A 5,221-nucleotide genomic window follows, 5' to 3' on the forward strand; every position below is an offset into this window, starting at 1 on the left:
AATCGGCTGCAAAGGACCACATGCAGCTTATTATGAGCCTGGGCATGTGGACGTGCAGCACTGTAGCCAAAACAGGAAGCAAAAAGGCAAAAGCCTGAAACTGTCACAGGCCTCCCAGACAGCTGAAACGCAGACAAACCCTGATCAGTTCTTCTGCTTCGGTCATATTTACAGCTGCCTGGAAATCTGAGCACGCACAGCCTGACGTCAGAAAACTCTGAGAACAAAGCTTCATCTCATCATGACCAAAATGCAYGTTGAACTGGTGTTTCAGCGAATCAGGAAGATGTATAAAAGCAGTGATTGCTTATGATTTTAAAAAGAGGAAGAAAATACATTTAATAAATAAATCATAAATGATTTGTTAAAACTGATACTTATGCAGGCCTGAGAATTAAGGATAGAATCGTCACATTTTTGGTTTCTCGATCACCATAGTGGTCCATATTACTGTAGAAAAAATTATATCTAATATATATACATTTTACTTACAATATACCAAAAAGGGTAATGGTCAGAATTAAAACAGCTACATGAGCTACATGACCATCTGGTGACCTGGTGACAGAACAACTCAACGCTCTGAAAACAGCGGAGATGATCATTGATTAACTCGATCATTGAAGGTACGCAGCTCCCCTCACCCCCATCACCCTGCAARGGCTCCACAATCGCCACAGTGGAGTCTTTCTGCTTCCAGCATCACCCAGAAGCTCAAGCGGGAGCTGAACATCAGCTTCATCATCAGACAAAAGCCCAGCAGAGGGTCTTCTTCCTGCGGCAGCTGAAGAAACACAACCTGCCAAATTCTATAATGGTGCACTTTAGAGTCATCATAAAGTCTATCCTCACCTCCTCTATCACCATCTGGTACCCTGCTGCCACCACCGGTTAAGGACAGGCTGCAGCGCATCTTTCACTCTGCAGAGAAGGTCATTGGCTGCCACCTGACCTCCCGCCACGACCTGCACACCTCCTCTAAAGCAGGCAGGGAAGATCCTTGCAGACCCCTCCACTCCGGACATGGACTCTCTGTGTTGCTGTTCATCAGGACCACAACTTCCCACCACAAAAACTATTTCTTTCCCTCTGATTCAACCCCCCTTGCAWGTCATTAATCTATTAACATGATGCTTTGCACTAGTGCAATGTGTGCRCTGCAGTTATGTTCATTTGCACAAAAAGTTTTTCATCTGCAAAAACTTTTACTTGATGCTTTTTTTTGCTTTTTTTTGCACAGTGTGTCATACCTCCAATTTTTASCTACTGTTTTTATTCATGTATAATACTAATTTAACCCTAAAAATGATCCATAAAGTGTGTGTGCGTGTGTGTGTGTGTGTGGGGGGCGGTATTATACATGAGTTATTGATGATTATATTTTTTATTTTTATGCTTCTTAATCTAAAAAAAATAATCATATTATACTATAGATTATATTATATATGAATAAATATGGTAGTTTCTGTTAAACTATTTTTAGTCAACACCCTCATACTTGTATTTGATGTTCTATTTCTACATTTCTTTCTATTTAAACCTTGTACTTTTGTTTTTTTATCCTTGCTGACTTTGTTTGCTCTGCACTTCAACAACACCACGTCAAATTCCTGGTAAATAAAATTACCTGATCAATAAATCGTATTCTGATCAAGACATTTCTGTTTGGTAGATTATTTCTTTGTTGTAACAATGCTTCTTGGCAATAAATCTTATAGTGGGCACCTGACTGGCACCTGGAGGTACCAGAAGCTGCAAACAAGCAAAATAAGCTGTGTGTAAACCACATACTCAGCTCTACTGCTCATCCCACAAATGCAAGTTCTTTACAAATGGCACCATTTCAAAAAGAAACTAACAGACTTCCCAACAGTATACGATTTATTGCCAAGAAGCATTGTTACAGCAAAAAAATGATCTGCCAAACACAAATGTCCTCACTTTTTGAGYGAAGTATGATGTTCAAGCCACTCTGGATGAGAGAAGGGTTTCTGTCCTGAGGAAGYCTTTCCCTTTGTCCTTCCTTCCTTTTTTCATTCAAGTAGCCAATTCTGTTTGGTGGAGAGGGACGGAAAGGGGAAACTTTCCAAAATGGCTGACACCCAGCAGTTCAGAACATCTCTGGGAGGCAGAGTAAATCATCAGTCCCTCCAGTCCTGTCATTAATAAGCTGCTGTGTGGTGTTTTGGAAATGCTAAGGCCGATGCTGWTGAACAAACGAACCGCAGTGTCCTTCTCATTCCAGTCCCAGGCCTACATTAAACTCTCTGTGTTGTCCGATTATCATCTGTTAATTCTAATGGGAGCACCTCTCTGCATCGCTCCCTGTCCCCTCCATCCTGCCTGGATCCCTCACAGGCCAGGCCCAGACACTCATCCTTTGCATGTCAAYAAAATGTAGTTTTTAAACTGAGCACACGATAAACTCTAAGGTTGCCCTGTGGCCATCAGCTGAAGGTATCCATAAAGTCACCCATTCAGAGCTTTCAGTAACTTCAGCACATTTAAACACTCACTCCTCCTGCACAGTGGGGTGACAGATACTCCCCCTGTCTGTCTCACAAACCTGYACCATGAGGCAGGCACATATCACACAGTCACTGGTGCCTTGGCAGCAAAGTATTAGATGTGGAAAAAAAAATCAGGGCTTACCTCTGTGGCTGCATGACTAAAAACTCTGTGATTGTGTCAGTGCTTATTAAAACATGGAGGACAGCCCTGTCAGCCCTCACCCTGCTCTGAGCACGGCTGTCTGACTCCACTGTTCTGATGAAAGCCACGCTCACACTGGCCGAATGTAAGGCAGCTGCTGATTGGTGCAGAGCATTTCCTGGCTGCTTCTCTTTGTTTTACTACAAGCAGACTGAATCACAAGAAAACCAAAAACCCTGATCTGATAAATCAACCTCTGCCTTTTTCACATCAGCTAACAAAGCTAACAAAAAGACAACWGTAATTTTATAAACTTGTAATAAATCATGTTTTGTTGTGGCTCAGAGTAATGGTGAGGACTTAGGAGCAGAATAGGCCAAAGCTGTATCTTATCAGGAATAAACTGATTTTGTTGTTCTCCATACATGTGAAATAACCATCAGAACTCAAGTCAGAACACAAAACAAAATGTACTTTGACTTATAAGGATTTATTAACCGCGGTAAAAATACCGACTAAGCACCAGTCATGTGATTGACCTCAGTGTGACCTTTGAGTTGGTGTCACTGCATGTTTACATGGTTCATTCTGAAACAATGGGCTTCAGTTTCAGAGGCTCCTTCCGGCATGAAGCACAAGAAAATGTACTTTATACAACACTGTCTGATGTTCACTACCTTTACTGTCAGCTTCCTTTTCAGCTCTGCTGTTGGGTTAAATTTGACTTTTAATAAAAAAAAAACAATCCTGTGTGATTCAGATAAGCTGAAAAAAAGTATTTTTATATTTCATTGAGATGTTAATAATCTGAAAAGACAAACAGTCTGAGACTCACTCTGGTTCTTGCATTTTATCTGAAAAAATAAAGAAATATTTGGGTGGAAAAATGTTTTATTGTAATTAGCTGTGAGAAATACTTTTCTACGTCCAAGATTTTCATTGAATTTTAAAATACTTTAATGTTCAGGTGATTCTACTTTGTCTTAAAAAAAGGTGACATGTTTGGTCTCAGTGTATCAGATATTTCTCTTTGTGTTTAATTTCCTGCGGCTATCTTCACATCAGCGGTTCATTGTCTGCTTTTACCTTTAATCTTGGTCGTCTCTTCGTGTCTCTTTGGGATTCCTGTGCTCCCCGTTTTCTGCAAGTTTTGGAGCAACACCTGCCTTTGTTTTTGTTTTTAAAAAGTATTTTATTTTTTAATCCATGAGTTCCTTTCATGGTTCAAATTGCAAATTTATGATTGGTGCACATCTTTCGTCGTCAAAAAGTCACAAATAATGATGTTTCGTAAACCAAGACATTTGAAAATGTATAAGCAATGGCAATAAAATAGAAAATGCAAACTAACAAGCAACAATCTTTAATGCGATCTACATGTAGTTGGATGACATTCCCAGTATGACGTAAAAACAAGAATGGTGTGTTCAGGGTTATGGTGAAGTCTTGAGGCTCAATGGGATTCACATCAGACGTAATAGAGTACAAACAAAACCAGGATCAAGGTTGTGCTGGTTTACCATTGGGAGGTCTTGCATGGAGTTTTGTAGCTGCATTGGTAGTGTATGTATGTATGTATGTATGATGGAACGGCCACACTAACATGGCTTGGTCTGGTCGCCATGACCTCATTTCTACAACCATGTCCACAGAAACAACCCAAAACAGACATGATACCTGAGACGACTGTGGTGTTTTAGTGTGTGAGCATCTTGGTCTGAGTGTTAGAACGGGGGGACGAGTGTAACATCTCAATGAACATCTCAAACATCCTGAAAATAGCTGAAAACATTTAAAATCTCCTTGTCAGGAGAGAGAGGGAGTCAAGTAGGTGTAAAGCAGTGGTGCCCAAACATTTTCCCTGAGAGGGCCAAAATTAAAATCAATCTGAGGGCTGCAGGCCAAATTCAATAATATAAGAAATGTAAATACTTCTTAACTGAAGTTGTTTTTTATGGTTAAGTTAGCAGCCTTTGTGGTTGCCCACATTCTTTTTTTTTTTTTTTTTTTTTTTAGCCCATGGGCATGGAGAAAATTAAATGTCTGCTCAGGCAGCAAATGCTCATGGAACTTTTCACAAGGTGTGCATATCTAGATATGGTGTAAAGATTTGTAGTTTGAACCCAAAGTGCAGGCAGACTCAGTAATGAATGATAAAACAAAAACTGGTTTATTAAATAACAAAAGAAAAAGGCTGACGTKGCAGTATAGAACTAACAAAAAGTAATGAGGGCTAGAACAAGGCTTGAGGCATGATAAGAGMAATGACCCAACAGTGGTAATGAAGACACAACACTGGTTAAATACAACTGAGGATGATTGGGAGTGGAAGCACCTGGGTACAGACCATGGACAGGTGAGTGTGGCAGGCTGGAAAAACACTAAGAAGCTACTGAGGATAACATGACACAGGAAATGGAGAAAACTAACAGGAAATGAGAAAAGACACAAGATGACCACATAATAAAACAGAAGAATTCTAAAAAAAAAATTAAACATAAAAAGCAAGAATCATGACATATTGATTTAAATATAATCTAAATGTCTCTTGTAGTTACTTGTACTTTAC

The sequence above is a fragment of the Austrofundulus limnaeus genome, unplaced genomic scaffold, assembly GCF_001266775.1.
Source record: "Austrofundulus limnaeus strain Quisiro unplaced genomic scaffold, Austrofundulus_limnaeus-1.0 Scaffold175, whole genome shotgun sequence".
Lineage (NCBI taxonomy): Eukaryota > Metazoa > Chordata > Actinopteri > Cyprinodontiformes > Rivulidae > Austrofundulus > Austrofundulus limnaeus.